Raw genomic sequence first — 20,884 nt, 5'->3', positions numbered from 1 at the left:
GAAAATCAAATGTTAGATTAAGTGAGTTTCTCCCTATTTGTCCCAAACATGTATGTGAACGACACTGATTACAAACAGAATAATTAAACTTAATTTAAATTTCAGTATAAAACACTTGTGACTTAACATGTTCTGAATACAGTATATATGTATGTACTATGTATATATAGCAAAGAGTAATCACGTTACTAGAATTGTTTCTTATCTGAATCTTTAATTATTTATCAAAGTCGCCTTCAAATACATTAAAAAAAAGAAAAACAAATTGAATCACGAATCAATTAAAACGCGTGTGTTAGATTTATTTATAGTGACTTAACACATTACGTTAGAATATTTTAAGAAGAAATTCCATTTCTTTATTACTTTAGAATATTTTAGGCTTTACATCCAAACCTTCTCCTCAAAAGGAGAGGAAGTCGTAGCCCAGCAGTGGAACAATAACGGATTTTTTTTTTACTTTATATTCATCAAACAATGCTCAGTAATGGGGAAATCTGCATGTTTGTAATTTAAATAAGATTTTGTCACATGTGTATCACAATCCAATTTGGAGCAGTGTGGTGGAATAAGCTCCAAAACCTTTTCCTTTTACTCATAACGACAACTAATAACCAAAAATAATGGTCCAAGTGACTTGCAATTTACCAAAGCTACTCTTTTTGCGTACGCAGACGCTCACTAACTACGGGTTTTTGGAAATTATGTTGTAAATCAGCCCCGCCGTCAAGGGTCAAGTGGGAGATATAACTTTGAATGAATATTACCTGCAAGAAGTTCGGACGCACAACTAATAAAAAATATGAAATGAAATGTTCTAACCTACTTATTGAGTCTCATTAAACTTTGCGATAGATTGAACATATATTCATCGTCATTGTTTTATGTATTATGTAATTATATATAAAATTACACTATTTAAATAATAAATAGTACAGTATTACACTAAGGGAAACATAAACCATAAGTGTTACAGAAATCAATGATCTTTATAATTAATTTTTGGCACTATGACAGACGAGAGTTGTTATCGGGTTTAGTTGCGAAATAATCAGCTAAAGAAAATCTTATCAGCATTACGTTAAAGAGTAACTACTGATGAGAAAACGGTAATATCGAATAATTAAGAATTATAATAGTTTACAATATATTTGCCAGTTTTGCCGTAACAAAAAAATTATCCTTTCGTCTTTTAATCAAGATCCATCATAATTCCAACGTAAAATTCAAAAATATCTCTTTTCTACATTTATTTATTAATACTTCAAACCAAAAAGTATGTATTACATTTATGTATATAACTCTATGACTGAATATAGCTCAATAGTTAGGACCTATACAACCTTATTATGATTGTTATTTTTATTTTTAAATAATAGTAGCAATTCTCGAAATTAATTAAGGAATTACTGATGATGTCTCAGGATCGATCCTGCGACTTTTTACATCGCTATGCGGGCAATAAACTTAACTTAAGTAAAATAATTTATAGGCTTACTACAAGTTAACAATAATAATATATTATTAAGCTAGTTATTACGCAACTAGAGACGATAACAAGACTTGGGTATACATTTTAGAACCTCGAGACCTTAATCTGCTTGTAACACCCAATTATGTTTAAATAAAACAACGCAGGCCGTCAACGTATTGCGTTAAAGTATTTTGTTTTATTAAAATACCTCAGTTGTTCGGTCATTTCAAATTAATAAGTGAAATCTTTGTGAAAGTTAAAGCTCTTTATTAAATCGGAACTTCGATATTTAAAAAGTTTTTGTACTGTAATAAATATATATGTAGATATATGGGTGTATCAAGTTTGAATGATGCGTCAGATTTTTTAGAAATAATTTTTGGTAAGGAGTTTTGTTGATACAGAATTGAGATAAATAAATCTAATGACTGTCTTTTAGTCTGTGTCTGTACACAAAACTAATCTTAAATGGCCCCTGATCAGTACAGAAGATATTCTAGTGCACGAATTTGTGCGCAAACTCTTATAATATGTAATTCTAATAGTATCAAAATCAAAAGTCAAAGTCAAAAATATTGCATCAAAAATATTGTTACACTTGCTCATTAGATGTAACACCGGTTCGGAAATAAACACCTTGGACTTGAGACGAAAGAATATCTATTCCGTCACTCTTTAGGATTGTAATCTGACTGCTAAAAAACACCATTTGTATCTACACGATTTGAGAATATTCCGTTAGCCGCCATATGTAGTATCGGAATACTTGGCGTCGATGTTTCAAGTCTCGTTCAGTTCCGCGGTCAATTGGAAGGTAAAGCCAAATTGGCATCAAAAAAGCTCGGTGTGCTCAGCGAGGCAAGACGGTATTTCACGTCGGCCCATCTATACAAGGCGCAAATTCGGTCTCACATGGAGTACTCTCACCTCTGGGCGGGTGCTCCCCAGTACCAGCTCCTTATCTAACGTAGAGCGGCTCGAATTATCGACGAGTAAGCCTTTTCCGATCTACTTGATTCTTTGGCTTTGCGTAGAGATATTGGATCACTCTGCATCTTCTACCGAATTTTTCACGGGGAATGTTCCGAGGAATTGTTCGGATTAATCCCGGCTGCTGAATTTCACCTTCGGATATCTCGTCAAAATTCTTAGTTTCACCCGCACCACCTAGATGTCCGAAAATCCACAACAGCGCGATTTTTAAGACATTTTCTGCCTCGCACAACCACTCCGTGGAACCAGCTTTCGCCGGCGGTTTTTCCGAACCGATACGACTTGGGAACCTTCAAGAAAAGAGCGTACTCTTTCCTTAAAGGCCGGCAACGCACCTGCAAGCCCCCCGGTGTTGCAGATGTCCATGGGCGGTGGTAGTCACTTTCCATCAGGTGAGCCTCCTGCACGTTTGCCACCTATGACATAAAAAAAAAACGTTTAAGAAAAGAGCGTACTCCTTCCGCCCCCCAGGTGTCCATGGGCGGTGGTAGTCGCTTTCCATCAGGTGAGCCTCCTGCCCGTTTGCCACCTATAACATAAAAAAGTGCTTGTAAAAGCCTACTTGAATAAAGTATATTTTGATTTTGTATGAAACGTCAAGTAAAATATAGCACCCTCATATGTAGAGTTACCTCCAATAATGCTAAGAGCACACGGAAATAACATGTAGTGCTAATTTATATTCATAAGTTTTTTTTTTATTTATTGGGCCGTCTTACATATTGTTATTACTTAATATTAGAAACTCATTTCTCTCTGATGCCTTTGGGAGCCGGAAATTAACTGACATTAAATGACTTTTTTAATTAAGATGACGGTGTTGCCCTTTCCTGAAAAGAAAAAAAAATCGTGGCCAGTAAGTTATTACCGGGCTCTTATTTAACAATAATTCTAGTGTATATGTTACTGTAAAAGCTCGAACTACGGTAAATCTTAAGATTTTCCAGTAAAACCTAAGAATTACTGATTATGAATGGTAAATGTCCATAAAACTTTGGGATTCGAACTTTTACCATCATTCACTTGGTAAATCTTAGGATTTACATGTTAGGTTAGGTTAAGTTGGAATGGTAGAAGTACGAAAAAGTTGTCCCTTTATAATAAATACTTACATTTACCAACTCATGTCGGTAAATCTTAGGTTTTACTGGAAAATCTTAAGATTTACCTTAGTTCGAGCTTTTATAATAACATATATATAATTTTATAAGTACATAAATATGGTAATGTCCTTAGATATAACACATTCCTTTTTAATTAATTAGTCGTCTTCCGATGTTCTCTCGCCATCGACTAAACTGACAAAGAACCGTAAAAAAATTCACAGATAAAAAATATCTTCGAAACTTTTAATGGCCACTGTTTTAAAAGTTCTTTTTTCGAACTAAAACCGTTGTCATTTTACGAGATACGGAGTCAGAAGGCCGATATGCATTATTTTTTAATTATTAAAACACAAGTTTTAATAATGTTCGCGAGTTTTTCCTTTAACGATAAAACTTCATCACGCGATTCAGTCAATACTTTTAAAAAGACGAGCATTTTTCATAAACATACAATAGACTGTTGGTATTTTTTCGAGAATTTGTATCAACTTTGATTATAGACATTTTTTTTTCCTTTATTGGGACACAAAGGCTGGCAAAGAAGGTAAGTTGGTCTGCCAAAAAAAAGTCATTGTAAAGAAGAATAAATCATTTCTTATGTAGCAGGATTTCAGATAATATTGTCTTTAGAACATTTCACTCAAAAATAACCGACACCATGAATGAAGACTTATTGCTACGAGTAGCAGAACTTGGTGGAGGATATCCAATTGTATTTGTACTGAGCCGTCATCTAGTGGCAAGTAACAATAAAATATTGTGAAATGCTACACATATCTGACAATTTTCATGGCGATGCGTCAAATAGTGTCGAAGTCTATTAATCTCAAATAAATATAACGCAAATCATACATAAAGGAAAAAGCCGAGATGGTCTAGTGGTTAGAACGCGTGCATCTTTACCGACGATTATGGGTTCAAACCCAGGCACCACTAAATTTTCATGTGCATAATTTGTGTTTATAATTCATCGCTTGCTCATGCTCAGAAACCTACATGTGTATAGGACACAATCAAATTCAGCCATATGTATATCCTTATACAACCAAAAATTATAGCGAGTGTTAGCTATGGAATCGTAGCTCCCAAACGATTTTACTGATTTTGATTTATTTGTTTGAAAGGTGACTTGATCGAGAAAGATCTCACGTGTGATTAAAAAAAAACTGACGAACGAACACCAGGTTCGAAGATCACCAGCCGTATCAATATTTCTTCGTTTGTTCCCCTGCATTATTTAAAGTGCACGATAGATTTATATTAAACACAATTATAGTCGTAAAATAAAAATAAAAATGCTTGCTGAAATTTCTTTAGGATGCTTAACTAAAAAGATTTATGGTTGAGTTAGTCTAATTTAACTAACTCAATCATAACTCTTAAAATGCCTTCATCTATTTTAATATGTACGGTTTTAGTTAAACGGCAGCATGCTCACATGTTGGTTAGTGGATACGCATTTCACAGACTGAATGAAGAACACACTTCGGCTTCGGAACCATACTCCAACCATAAACCAACTCCAGATATACTTTCCGTTTACTAGGTGCGCCTTTGCTCATATGTATAAGATACTAGCTGCTCGTCCTGACTTCGTTCGGTTATATGACATATTCTGTCTATTGGTTATAGTATACAGCTTCGATAAATGGGCTATCTAAAACGGACAGTTTATTTTTTAATCTGACCGAATAGGGTTCCTCCAATTAGCGCATTCAAACAAACAAAGTCTTCAGTCTTAAAATATCAGTTTAGATGTATAAATGGAAATGCTTTAAGCGAGTGTATAAATTTACTAAGAAACGAACAAAAGTACGAGAAGTGAAGACGAATTCGCAAACATTAATACGAATACAAGATTAGATTAGACCGAAAGTCAGACCGTAACGATAGTTATCAGTCTTTCTTAAACCTAGGTTTAACGAAACAAAATAATATACTTAAAGCTTGACCCGGTTCAAGAATCGGTCCGGTTGACTACTTGGATAAATTGAGATTAATCTCAAGTTTATAAAACACTGTCTGAACAAGTTAGGAGGAGAAAAAGATGCGCGTTTTATGCTAATAGAAACATATATGACCATTTAATGGTACCGTTTTAATAAAGGTGATATCACATCGCAGATCTTATGCCCGCTGTTCCCTTTTCTTCACCATACTACTTCAAAGTGGGATGGTACCTACAAATGTAGTTGATTTCCACCCGATTTGAACTGACTTCACAGTTACATTTCACTGTTACTAATCACAGTTAGATTTCGCCCGATTTCCTGGACAAGACCTGCCTCTCCACGGTCCACGCGGGACACACCTCCAGCGTATGCTGGGCAGTGTCTTGGTCCGCCCCGCAGTGGTGACAAGTCCTAGGACCGACCCCTGTGGAACCCCGCGGTACACTTCACTCCGGGTCCTCGTACCGTCCTGGCCCACGTACACAATGTACCTGTCGCGCAAGTAGCTCCCGACGATCGCCTGCAGGCACACGGTGATACACGAGGGCCTCTCTGATGGCGTCCCAGGGCAAGGCGTTAAAGGCATTGACAATATCCAGGCTTATCGCTAACGCCACGACACCCTGTGCCACCGCCTGCTCCGTCAGGGATGGACGGACGCACATGATCGCGTCAAAGGTCGAACGGCCCTGACGGAATCCGAACTGGCTTTCGGACAGGTCGGGACCGACGCTCGACAGATGCCCGCTGAGACGAGAAGCGACAATCCGCTCGAAGAGCTTGCCAGCCTCGTCGAGCTTGCCGCGGCCACGGTGCCGGTGGCGTCCCCAAACCAGCGACGATGGTCGGGGACGCGATAGGGCTCCGTCACGACCGCGAGGTCTATGGATCGCTCCGCAATGGTTTGCATTAAAAGTTGCTGAGCATTGCAGCAGCGGTTCAGGTTAGTCTGCAGCACCCCTACTCCCGCGAATTGGAGACCTCCATGGTCTCCTGCGGGGCAGAGCCCGGTGCTGAGGCGGGAGCCTCATCGGTCGTACGAGCCGGGGTGGAAGGAGCAGGCTTTTTACCTTTCTACATTCCACCACCCGTCTGGCAGCATGCCTTTGCGCCCAGGCGATGGGCCGACAGGCGACCCATATCTGAGCACAAGGGCCAACGGAGCGACTTGGCTGTGCATTGGCTCGCTCTGTGGGCGCGCTCCCCACAGGCGAAGCACCGGTCGCTCCGGTCTGCCCCATTCGGGCACATCCGCCCGACGTGGCCCTTCTCGAGGCACCGGAAGCAATATAGCGGCCTTGCTTCCAGCACCTCGACCCTGGCGGAGCCCCATCCCACGAGACGGTCGGCTTTCTCACCACTGTCGGGGCCGCTGAGATTCATCAGTACCCCGCCAGTGATGGCCTTTTTAAACTCGACCGTCTCGATGCCGAGGTCAGGGAGCTGAATCTGCGTACGGGCAGCTCGCATGACCTCAGTATCCTTACCTTACTCCTGTTAACCTAACACCTAACAACCCCCAACCCTCACACACGGGCTACGCCGGGAGTAGAAACTACTATATAATACTACATAATAAAAAATAGCGATGTTGTTAAGGACGATTTTATCATACAACAACGTATTCATATTATTAATAAGATTATTTTACAAAGATGTTTTATATAATTTGCATTAAAACTCATTAGTGATTCTCACTGGCATGTTTACGTTATAAAATGCCTTTATGGGAAGAAATACTTGGAATAGTTTCATTGTACCATTATCGTTTTGCATCGTCAGATGAGCGGTAAATTGTCAGCGGTATTAAAAATTTGTCAGACTCGATAAGCGAGAACTTTAACTAAAAGTACATCGAGCCGTTTAAAGAGCAATAAATAATATTGATACTATTAAAAGCGAACGTAATTTACATTATTTAAAATAATATTTATATTACTTAAATAAATGTGAAATTGATTTTATTTAAACGAATGACAAATAAAATAAAATACACAGTCTGTGAAATATTTACAGCATAAACATATCTAGGCCAAGCATAACACTTAAAATCCCACGTCGTCATCACCATTACAATAATTCTAACCCTTAGAGGACATAATCTAATGACAGGACGTTTCCACATCCAAGTTATGAGAAGTTAGTATTAAAGGTTCTATAAATTACCTGAACTTAAGTACCGAAGTTTGGAAACTGGTAATTGTAACAAACTCCGCGCCGGGTCAATGGAGCTTGCTTTATATTATTCATAGTGATGTCGCCTCAGATAAAGTATCGATGGATTTGTAATAGGATATATAAACGCTAATTATAAAATCATGGCACATTACTTTGGGCATTGAGCAAGCTCGTCTGAGTAACTCTTCAGATATGTTACCGACAAACAGTAATGCACAAAAAAGTACCATTTTCAATAAATATAATTTCTTAATGGTCATTCTTTAATTTTCAGTTTGTTTATTATGTTCTTTTACATCAGACGTTTTTCGTGTACCTTAAATGTCAAAATCCAATACTTTTATTACTGTGTAGTTGGTCGTCCCAACTTCGCTCGGCTATATTACAGATTCTGTTATTCATGATTTTGTTTCTTTTGGTTTTCGTGATAGTATAGGTAGGCTATAGACTTCCTCGATAAATGGGCTATAAAACACTGAAAGAATTTTTCAAATCGGACAAGTGGTTCCTGAGATTAGCGCGTTTGAACCAAACAAACAAACTCTTCAGCTTTGCATTTTTAGTATAGATTTAGATACTAAATAACTTTTGGACTATGACCTCTACTTGAGGTATATCTACTGAATCACTTCGGTTCTTAAAATGTAATAACCACATTGGTCTGAAATACGCAAGTCATCTTCGATAAGAATAACAAACAAATTGTCTATTCGACTTTTAAATCCTCAAGGGATAATCCGATCTCCCTAATCTTTAGGGAAATCGTGAATCTTTCCGGAGGCCCAATGATAAAAAAAAAAAAGGTTTTTTTAGATAATTTTTCCGTCACAAACCGATATAACTGTATTCAAGGGTATTTTTTTACTTTAGCTATAATCTACGTATATTAATAAATTAGGAGACGTTTGATTTGCGAAAAACTAAACCAATAAATATAAAACTTATACTAGAAGATGCGGCGCGTTTTAGAGAACCTTTATTTTCCATGGCCCATGGACTGCAGCGCCGATGTTGCAAGTGCGTTGCTGGCCTTTGAGACATGTGTAAGCTAGTAGTTTTGTTATTTCTATGCTTTGTTGGTAGTCACTATCTTGATCCTGTGTATCTAGTAGATACATATGATCATTCCAAAGGAAATCCCATCCTATCAAGCGGCGCGGCCAATTTGCCCGACCGCATACATATTTCATAAAAAAAAAACTCTGGTAAGATTGCCTTCTAATAGGATTATCAGAATGAGGAGATAGTGTGCACTTGCCTTAGCAGTAGCAGGAAATATCATGGCGAGTCCTTGTAGAAGCCGAAACTCGGTCAGGAGACAAGACATTATAACTCTCTCTATAGCGTACTGATGACATCCTGTGTTTAAGATCACCTGTGTCTTTAAAATGAAGTAAAACGTCGTGAGGAAACCTGCATGAGTCGGGTAAAGATCTTCCTCATATCTATCAACGAATCCGCATTGGAGCTGCTTGGGCAAGGTATCTCCAAATCTTCCACTCGAAAGATCTTAATGGGATCTTTACTGAACCTCGAGATGACATTCACAATTCTCATTTCCTGAAAAAGTTTATAATAATAAATATGTAATTATATGTGGCCATAGAGAGTTGGTTTACGTGCTTAAATAATTTAATTTAAGGCATTAATATAGTGAATCGACCCGAATAACCAATCAGACTTCAACGTGTATTGGCTCTTTTGTCATTTTGAAATATATGACGTGTCAATTATAAATAAACTCTGACCATTACGATCAAAATTTATTTGACAAAAATATAATAACCAATTATTTCCAAAAAAAATGTAGGTGTGCTCGCGTTGGTACTGTATTAATATTATATGGGTTGTTACGAAATATGTCTTCGAGAGTTAAGAGTCCACTCTTAACTCTCGAAGACATATTTTCATCTTCTTGGGAGTACTGCTTAGGTTTTCACTGAGTTGAATATTGGTATTTGAGGAAAAGGAAAATGATAATTATTCCTTACACTAGCTGACATTAAAATCACGGTACACTCACGATGCCACAGCTCCCTCAAAAATGGAAGTACGTTTTAAAGTATACTTTGATTAGATCTGATTTAAATAATTTTATTAACATAAATGCACTACGTACCGGCTCAGAGACACTCACTCTAATTTAAACACTCAGACGTTTTCTACACAATATTATAATTTAAACTAAACTATTCACAGTCAGGTAGTGGACACTTTAATAACTGCTCTTAAGTAAACACTTTGGGCGATGCCTGAAGAAGCCACTCGAATCTCGCCATCCACGCCTGGATGCGTATTCTCAGAAACAATATAATTCTAATAATTTTTAAAAGATGTTTTGAAGTAAGGACACTTGTTATAAAAATTAAAGTGTTGTGATTGGACTTCTGAAGATAGACATTAATAGAAGAGCAGAAATCATTTTTGTATTAATTATATAAGACAATTGTGTGTGGATAATGGTATCATAAGATAATCTTCTTAGAACCTTCTAATTACATTAACATTAACAGCCTGTATATTTCCCACTGCTGGAATAAGGCTTTCTTTCCTTTATGAGGAGAAGGTTTTGGAGCATATTCCACCACGCTGCTCTAATGCGGGCCAATACATATGTGCCAGAATTTCGTTGAAATTAGACACATGCAGGTTTCCTCACGATGTTTACCTTCACTGACGAGCACGAGATGAATTATAAACACAAATTAAGCACATGAAAATTCAGTGGTGCTTGCCTGGGTTTGAACCCGCAATCATCAGTTAAGATGCACGCGTTCTAAGGACTGGACCATCCTTGAGAACCTTCTTATACTTAGTGGTAAAGTTTTGTGCAAGTCCACCTGGGTAGGTATCACCTACTCATCATATATTCTAACGCCAAGCAGCAATACTTAGTATTATTGCGGTCTGATTTGAAGGGTAAGTCAGTGTTACTGCAGACCCAGGGAATATAAGCGTCAAAGCTCAGTCATTATTATGCGGTAAACACACCAATTTGGTCTCAGTCTTACTCGTTATTTTAAAAATATAATTCTATATTCATATAAAAAAATCGAGCTACGTGGGATACAATGTTTTCTGTACACTTAAAAAGCAAATATTACCAATTGAGTTTAGTTTAAACAGTCAATTCTATTTTGGAAGTGATAAATATTTTGAATATTTTTTGTTAAAATACCAACCGAAATAACATTTTATTTAAAATCCTCTGCATTTGTTGCCGTTGAGTTATTTACAAATAATGTTTTCAAATTTCAATGAATAATCGTTTGGACCATTTAAATAATGAATTAATAATAATCAAAATATATTTATTTAATTGATTGTGGCAGGACGAGGGTCCAATCCTAAGCTTATTTCCAAAAGAAGTCGTCGGAATTACTGTCGTCAAGCGAACACTATATAATATTTAGGTACTATCTTTGGTAGCCAATGTACGGAAAATAAAATAAACTCACTTAAATATATCTTGTGAAAGTCTAGCTGTACAGGAGGCGTTAGATATCTTAACTAAGAGAATTAATTAAGAGCCATTAGATGTGAAGGATTTGAAGATATGTAACTGTTCACCTTAGAATAATTTGTGTTACTTGAATAAACTTAAAAGTGTTTATTGGATTTAAACCCACAGATAAAGTGGAAGATGGACTTCACTTTATCTGATGATTGACATGGGTCGGTATAATAAAGTCATCAGATATCCTGTCACCGAACTGCAATAATAATTAGTATTGTTGTGTTCCATTCTGAAGGGTACAGTTACAGCACCATGTCAATGGGCGTGTGAGGCTTTGTGTCCACTAAAAAAAGTCCTGTTCCATCCACTGAACCTATAAACACCAATTAGACCACGGACAATATCAATAATAGAATATTCCATCGACATCGATAAAAATGTACCTCACTCATTCCGAAGGGCTTAACAGTTGAGTGTGATGCGGGTCACACTTTACGACGAGTTATAAAAAGGTCATATATAAATCGTTATACCTTGCCGATAAAGATGCGTCTCTTAAAAGACGTCGAGAGAGTATTTGACATCCGTCGATATATAATATTATAAATCTGTACGACGGCCGTATCTGTACATGAAATATGTATGCGTTAGATTTATAGTTGTAGAGCTGGGGACGTTATTATCGATATAAAGGCCGAACAAAATGTTCAGGGGAACGTGAAAGGTCACAAGTTCAATTCCTGGAAGGCATTATGGATTTTTTTCATTTGAAGTGTGATAAATCTCTTGCTGATCAGAATAGAAAATAATTATCGGAAATCTGAATGATGGAATATTAGAAAAAGTATCTTCAGTGGTTTTTAACGTAACATGTTTATTTTTGTAAAACTTATAGTGGTATTTATTAAAGAATACTTTAATATTATTTAATATTGTCTTTGAATATATAATTTTAAAAAAGATAAAAAATAAAGTTAATGAAAAGCCTGTCAATGTTTAAGCTGAGCTAAGACCTCTCCTTTTGAGGCGTCTTTTCCACCACACTGCTACATTACGGGTTGATCGATGTACGATTACATGTGGCAGATCAGACATACGCAGGTATCCATACGACGATTTTATTCACCTCCGGTGTTTGCTTGGGTTTGAGCCCGCAGTCATCGTTAAGAGTCACGTGATCGTAAAACTATACCATTAGATTCCGGCCCTTTAAAAATACCTACTATATATGTCGGCGGGAAACCACATATTTAAGGAAAGCACGTGTCCGGAAAATATTATTTTAATTGTTTTAATGATTGCAAACTGTTTGATTATTAAATTAATACTATTTAGTGAATTCTGAGAAGTTAAATTAGTCTGAAATATTTTACCGTCCATAAATAGTTGCTATATTGTGTGAATAATTCCCCCACCCAATTTGGTTATAAAAGGCCGAGCGCCCGCCGGTATAGACAGGCTTGTTTGAGCCGTCGAAGCGATCGGACGTCCTCAGCTTGGAATAAATCAAAGAATATTTCCTGCAATTAATTTCGTACCTTCAAGGATGGATAGAAATCCAAACCTTGACATTCGTGATGTCAGCAATGCTGACGTCATATTTTTTAAATAAACAAGCTTAGACAAGTCACTCCGTCATCTATATAATGAGCGAGTGGAACATTGGAAAGGAGTATTCATAGCCATAATATTGAATGCAATTCAGCAGTACTATTCTTTAAGAATTCCCTTTGTACCTCACGCGTGAAATATTGACAACCGATGGTGATGCGCCATTTTGATACTTGTGTACCATAAATTTTATAATTACTATAGTAAATATTGCATATCACATGCTGAAATTTCACGCTCGTGCACTTCGGTGAGTTTCGAATTTCTTACTACGGAATACCTGTGCTGGCCTTAAAAAGTTGCTGTGAACTTTTGTTGATCTTTAATTTAAAATTAGTGTTTGTTTCCGGACGTGTTATACACGTTCGTGTATTGTTCTTCGAGAAACTTTGTGCAGCTGTTCTTAGCGTTTGCGATGGCTTCGTACCAAAAAAATTGAGCAGTGAAATTGGTGCGGGCATAAGTTTATTGTACAATAAACTGGAACGTTAAAGTTGTTACTTTGAAGTCACATCTTAGTATAAACTACATTAAAGAAAATAAAGTTCATCTTATTTTTTTATTTTTATGGTATAGGTTGGCCGATGAGCATATGGGCCACCTGATGGTAAGTGGTCACCACCGCTAGACATAGACAATGGCGCTGTAGAAAATATAAACCATTCCTTCGCCAATGCGCCACTAACCTTGGGAACTAATGTTATGTCCCTTGTGCCTGTAGTTACACTGGCTCACTTACCCTTCAAACCGGAACACAGCAATACTGAGTAAGGTTGTTTTGCGGTAGAATATCTGATGAGTAAGTGGTACCTATACGGGCTTGCACAAAGCCCTACCACCAAGACAAATCCCTACCATTAAGTCACAGCCCTACCACCAAGACAAAGCTTTACCACCAAGAAAAAACAAAAGAAGAATAGAAATGCAGTCATACTAGCTACCTAGCAGTAGTTTAATATATATTGCCTTATGCTAATTTCTTGGACAAATAAACGCCATACTTGACACGTTTCAGTATTTCTTAGATTCCAAAGAATGTAAATTGTTAAAACCGTTACGTTTCATAATGTAATTATATCATTAGATATTCAACTATCAAAGAGCGATACTCAGAATTTTTGTGTTTCGGTTTGAAGGGTGAAAGAGGGAGAGTTTGACTACATGAATATTGGACATAACATCTTTTAACACTTGTGGGTTTTAGCCGAGATGGCCCAGTGGCTAGAACGCGTGCATCTTAACCGATGATTTCGGGTTCAAACCCAGACAGGCGCCACTGAATTTTCATGTGCTTAATTTGTGTTTATAATTCATTTCGTGCTCGGCGGTGAAGAAAAACATCGTAAGGAAACCTGCATGTGTCTAATTTCAACGAAATTCAGCCACATGTGTATTCCACCAATACGCATTGGAGCAGCGTGGTGGAATATGCTCCAAAACCTTCTCCTCAAACTTAGAGGAGGCCTCAGCCCAGCAGTGGGAAATTTAAAGGCTGCTATTGAATTATAGAAATAAGGTATTGGTCAATAAATCACTAAGATAAATATCATTGAGAATATTTATTATATGCCACAATAGCTGGGCTCGTATGTGCTATTTGTTAAAACATCTTAATTCCGAAGGTTGGTGGCGCAACAGTTTTAAAAGGAATGGTTACTATTTAATACGGTCACCAACGTCATTAAGATCAGGTGGCCCATTTGATTGTCCATCTATCTATGTTATACATAAAAAAGAATTCAATTAGGTAATTTTTATGTAAATCAAAATTCCAAAAAATCCGTTGAAAATTTTTGGGTATCAATGACAAAACCATTTCCATTAAAACGCACTAATACACACACACACATTAATACACACGTATGAACATTTAATTCAAACTATTATGGAATAACCCCGATGAATCATTTCCAAGGAAATTTTCTAATTTCCGTGTCACGTCAATTATTCAAACTCATTGGAAGTTATGTTGTATCCTACCGCCTTTATTGCGTCTTTTCCTTTAAGGGCACCTTAATGACAGTGGAATATATTTCCCGTTTAGTTTTTCCTTTACTCGTAGAAACACATCGAGTTTTTTATTTTATATGTATAACCCAAATGAAAATATAATTATTCAACTTAGAAATATTACACTAGTTGATAGTCAAAGTAATAATTATTATATACCTCAGAAGACCTAGTGAAATAAGAAAATATTGACACTGGGGAGTTTGTATATTTGAACGCCATAATATTAGGAAATAAAATGGATATAATTTCTAAAAAAACGAATTGAAACACCTAACTAGTTGCGTTCTTCTACTTTAGTCGTTCCTTCCCAACCGACTACAGCAATCTTGTATACATTGTAAGTTTAAGGATGTCCTCTCTCACGTTTGCTTAAGCGATCTTCACTGGAAAATCAAACGTCACGTAATAAACACGGTCCATTGAAATGTCAATGGACAAAGACAGTCAAATACGAGGAATACAAAGTGTAATCAACCCTACTTTCTCGAGATAATTTGCTACCTGTCGTGAAGTTTCCAAAAGGACATTACGTTTTTCTCTTCACTGGGTAAAGGCCAATGAACAGAAGAAACTGTTTCGAATTTTTTATCGATCCAGACCCCCCATAACAGCCTGTCCATCATCTCGACAAGAACATAAAGGGGGCTATTTCTCACATTCATCCGTCACATTGGAAGGGTACTGAATTAGATTTGGCAACAAAGGAATGAATTAGGTAATGTTTGTGTACCCATTTTATTGTTGGAAAAAAAAAATTATCGTTATAAGCTTTTAGCGTAATGAATGGGATGCTCTGAAACCTTTTTAACCCTCGGAATTAAAATGTCATAACATGAATGCATGTTTGAATTAAATTGTCTTTTAAAATAATTGGGATTGATGTCATTAATTGTGATTATAGATTCAAGGTACATAACATCTTATTTCTTGTGGTTAGTAACGCATAAATAATAGAAGGAGTGTTTTCTACTCGTCGCAGTATTATTATCTAAGTGTTTATTATCAGGCTCGTTTGCATTCCAAACAAAAGTCATCAATCGTAAACAAGACATTTCTCAATAGTCTAAAATGTAACGATAATTGGGTAAACAATATCCTTAATATTAAACTAAATTGCTCAAACTGCTGCAAAATAAAGTGCTTAAATCTAAATCCATCATTTCAAAAGGCATATAAAATGCTTTTAATTTTGAAATGGGAGTGTTTTAAATAGTTAAAGTTATATCTATTTGTAAGGAATTATACCCGCTTCCATTTTGCGTGAAACTTTTGTTCAAAGTGGACGGACTCTAGGGATCAATATCGAACTTGCGACTTTAAGTTACTGGGCAGTATAACATTAGGCTAATGAGGCCTTAAATTAGATAACGTGGACTGTTCATTAAGGAGAATTATGACACAATTATACCAGAAGCGTGGACTTAAACGTAATGTAAACCAATGGAAGTTGAAGAAAAAGTGGTGACATAGAAAATATTTAGTTTGAACGAGTGAATTTTCTCATGCTCGGTGAAGGAAGCTGCACGATTAGGCTGAAAATCTGCCGTGAGTGTAATCTCTAGACTTCGAGTGTAGCATTGGAACATCGTAATGAAATAAGCTTCTCAGTTAAAGGTGGTATTAGCTCAGTGTTGGGACATTCCTAGACTGTTATTCTACTTTTATTTAAATGTGCATTTATTTTTGAGAATTATTTAAAATCATAGAAAGTTTCCAAAAAAACAATGGGTTGGATTGTGCTTCAAAATCGTCAAGGAAGACAAAATGTGATATACATTTTGGACAAGTTAATTGGTACTAGGCTTGATTGTTGTGATGTATTTAATAAGACCCATTTTTTCCAAATAATAAAAAAAAGATTATTTTGAATAATCTTTAAAACAAACTCTCTCAGTGTGCTTCTGATCTTGGGAATTAAAATGTTAAACACAGTGCTTGTATTAACACAGGTTCACTTGTCTTTGAAACCGAAACACATCAATAATATTCATTGCTGCTTGGCGGTAGAATTTACGATGAGCGAGTGGTACTTAACGAGGCTTGCAAAAATTACAAAGTATAAACAATAAGAATGTCAAATTTAGATACCACTTATAGTACGTCCGAATTGAGTTTAATTAACATTGTCGATAAGGGCACAAGCGTTAAACCATTAATTTACTCCCAAAATAAACGTTACTCCATTAGTCTTCAGGGTCATTTGTCTCTGTCCGTCTCTCACTGTGGTAGCTTGGTCCTTTTTCTATTTTATAGTTTTAACTTGATTGCGTTTCCAGATTATATTCACAAGATAGAGGCCTTCAAGTTAGAGTGCTATCGATTTAAATGTGCCTTATAGATGGCTTTGTCTAACTTTTTCCAAAATATATTTGTAAGTAATATTTCTTGGAGCGTATCTTAAATTTTTTAACAATGTTTCTGTAACAAGACAAATGAGCTTTGAATTTTGCTGACTGAATGACCAATAATTTTCGTTTTTATTTGATTTAAATTTGGATGCCTCTTAATATAATGCGATTCGTAATTTAAATACTCCATTTCTTTACGTATTAGTCATCCTTAAGCTCGCACTAATTGATTAATAGACCGAAGGAAAGAGCATTAGTGTCACATTCCCGTATAAATGTAGGTTTATTAATAAGTCCGTATAAGTTTTCATGATTCAATCAGCGCTATAGGGAATTCTTTCAAAATGCTACTCTACTACTATACAAATAGAGTCGGATTTGGTTCAAAAGGTCAAGTTACAAAGTTATTTTGAATACATAGCACAGATAACGAACTTCGGTGATTGACTTACTTTTGTTCTGTTTGTGTTGAAGTGACAAGTGAACAGCCTGAGTTTGTGATTGTTTAGGCTTAAGGATGGAGGAGGAGGATAATCTGCTGGTAGAACAATCAATATTCTTTTTTTCTAGTTGACCAAGTTTGGGATGAGCAAGGTTATGATCTCAGGTAAAGATAAGATACTGGTTATTTCTATTTAAAAAATAGATAAACATATGCATCTAGAATATGTCAAGTTTTGAAACCTTTTACCATATTCTACCGCCCAACAGCCGTATTAACTATTGTTGTGTTCCGGTTTGAAGGGTGAGTGAGCCAGTGTAATTACACGCACAAGGGATATAACATCTTAGTTTCCAAGGTTGGTGGTGTATTAGCGATGTAAGAATTGATTAATATTTCATACAGCGCCATTGTCTATGGGCGGTGGTGAGCGCTTACCATCAGGTGGGCCATGTATTCATTCGCCTACTTATTACATAAAAAAAAAAAATATTAATTACAGACCTAAAGCCACACGATCTAAGATATTATGACTCTTGTTCCTGCAAACAGTAAAACAAATTCAATTTTGCATTTATAATATTAATTAATTAATTGTCTAAGACACGCCGAAACTTCTAGAATATTTATAGAATAGTATTCCGATGAACTCCATTATTCCTCTGGATTGACGCCAACGATATAGATCGCTCGTGTCAAGTCGTCAAACGGCTGCTAGCTTCTCATACATGCTGTGGTTTTAGCCGACGTTTCAACTAAAGAGGGTAATGAATTTGCCCCGTATAAGCGTTACCATCGAATGCCTCAGCCGTATTTAACACATCCATTTTAGAGTTTGTGTCAAAGGTACTTTACGTCACAAAGCTTTGAACTCTTTTGAGGTGTCAATGTTGCACATTTTTCCAACCATCGGCACGTATTTCACACGAGACGCTGTGGCATGTTTGTGTGACGTCATTTGTTGCTTTATTTTTACGGTCTTTGAGTTTATAAAACTTGTTAATATTCAATGGCTTCGATAGCATACTTTTTTGGTAAAGGTAGTAGATTCATACCTTTGAGCTAAGTTATGTTTTTAAGTATATATATCTAGATGTGCTTGGGGTATGTGTTTTTATGGTTCCTTTATTGTTAATCTATATTAATATTATATATGCGACAGTAATTCTAACTGTCTGTTGTTTGTCTATCAAACTTCTAAACCAAATTTGGTGAAACTTGGTGTGCAACTTTTTCGTCTACTTTTGACGACCAACCCCTCAAACGCGAGCAAAATCACGGGCGACAAATAGTCTTTCATATATGTTCATCAGGTGATACACGTCCCTTGTGAAAGGGGAAGTCGCACTAATTCCTAGTTACTTTAAAGACTGAGTTTAAAATATGACATCAATTTTGCAAGTTTTTTTTAAGTTTGTCATAATGTAGAATACCACTTTAATACCACGTTGCTGGACAGGGCCGCTTTTATTCTTAAGGAGAAAGCTTGAACCTTGTTCGAACACGCAACTTTTAATGCGCATTGATAGAAAACCAGGCATTTTTGGACACTATTATTTTTAGATATATAATAATTATAAAACAACCGTTTTAGCTACAGCCGACTACGATAAGAACTAAAAATAAAATTTACGTTCAAGAAAACTCAATGGTGCGTGCCTGAATTTGAACTTACGATCTTCGATTGAGGTATTCTAAGCACTGAGCTATGTCGTGTCTTAGTAGTTAATAATAAACTCACTTGAAATATGCCTGAGTTGATTGTGGGTTTGAACAAGGCCGTCTGTTATTCCACTTCAGCGCTCAACGCAGACAAATTAGTCAGTCAGTAAATCGCAGGTTCGTTTCTGATCTCTTCCGCTAATTTCGATCGAACACTTTAGAAATCTCATTTTAAATTATTTATATTATAAATAATTTTTACAATTGTTAATAAAAATAATAATAATAAATAGACGCAAACATTGTTTTTGGTTAGTTTTCTAGCTACGTAGTTATCTATAACAAGAAGAAGAGTAGAAGGGTTCACTTGGTGGTACGGTTTTGTGCAATCCCATCTGGGTTGGTACCACCCACTCGTCAGCTATAAAAGTGTCCCACGTCTGGGCTAACGCTTCCTATTGCTTTTCAATGTGGGATTAAGCATATTTCATACACCGCTGAGCACGAAATGAATCATAAACGAAATTAATGTTGTTTACACCTTTAAAGACGTATCACTTTGTATGTTACCCAAGTCAGATATTAATTTTAAGTGCTTAGTGATAAGTTGATCGTGTAACTTTTCCAATAAATAAATAAATAAAATAAATAAAAAAGAACACGAAAAATCAGCCGTACACGCACGATTCCTACCCTGGTAATATTTGGTTAAAATTCACGTGTCTAACCACTGAGGCGAGTCGGTTTTAATGAAAAACTTTTATAATATCAATTCCCATATTGCTTATATCTATTATTGTATTATCTATTTTTAATGTAACCGTCTTGTCTTTGTGTGAAATAAAGTTTGTTATTTGGTATAATGATGTTAGCGGTATGGCAGTTATGGTGGCTTTATAAAGTGAGACTAGCCAACTACGCAGGACACATGTGCACAAGTGTGTGTGCACACACAGGTAACTATCTATATATACACCGATTGGACGGCAAATCAGAAACATCTGAGGCACAAATGATTATAACTTTTCGGTTTCTACACTCCGAGCAACCACTTAGAATTTTTTTATTTGAAGATACCAGTGATTTTTTCTTAGTCTCACTTTGGGCTTGAACTCAGGACCTTGGAATCTGCGGTTTTATACGTAGCCATAAATCAAAGAGTACAAATTTATGTATTCTATCTTCAAGAAATCTAATCAACTGGACCATTAACCTTTGTTATATACTAAAAAAAAATCTCATTAAGATAGGTCACGATGACGTGATAGCTTTCGCGTTTCTGTCTATGAAAGTGTTAATGTGATTTTTTATTATGGAAGAACTAACAATTAACGTAAATATTCGTATAAAGAATAATACGGAAGTAATAAATGTTTCACTGGTCTTCATCTTTTGGGGAGGTCTGGGATTTATTTCACCACGTACCATTTATACAATCACGATGCTCTAATGGAACAACAATTGAAGTAAGAAAATCCACAACAGCGCGATTTTTAAGACATTTTCTGCCTCGCACAACCACTCTGTGGAACCAGCTTTCGCCGACGGTTTTTCCGAACCGATACGTCTTGGGAACCTTCAAGAAAAGAACGTACTCTTTCCTGAAAGGCCGGCAACGCACCTGCAAGCCCCCCGGTGTTGCAGATGT

General features: G+C 36.3%; 1 protein-coding gene and 1 pseudogene across 1 annotated transcript in view; both read left to right on the top strand.

Annotated features, from left to right (window-relative positions):
* LOC135194105 (uncharacterized) overlaps positions 1-2,895 on the top strand; it is a 55,476-nt pseudogene extending 52,581 nt beyond the window's left edge.
* Positions 1-20,884, top strand: part of LOC113396031 (alpha-2Db adrenergic receptor) — a 467,800-nt gene that overhangs the window by 20,101 nt on the left and 426,815 nt on the right. The window lies entirely within an intron of this gene.

The sequence above is a fragment of the Vanessa tameamea genome, chromosome 24 (assembly GCF_037043105.1).
Source record: "Vanessa tameamea isolate UH-Manoa-2023 chromosome 24, ilVanTame1 primary haplotype, whole genome shotgun sequence".
Classification (NCBI taxonomy): domain Eukaryota; kingdom Metazoa; phylum Arthropoda; class Insecta; order Lepidoptera; family Nymphalidae; genus Vanessa; species Vanessa tameamea.
Note: the sequence above shows the minus strand (reverse complement) of the source record. Positions and strands in the feature narration are given on the sequence as shown.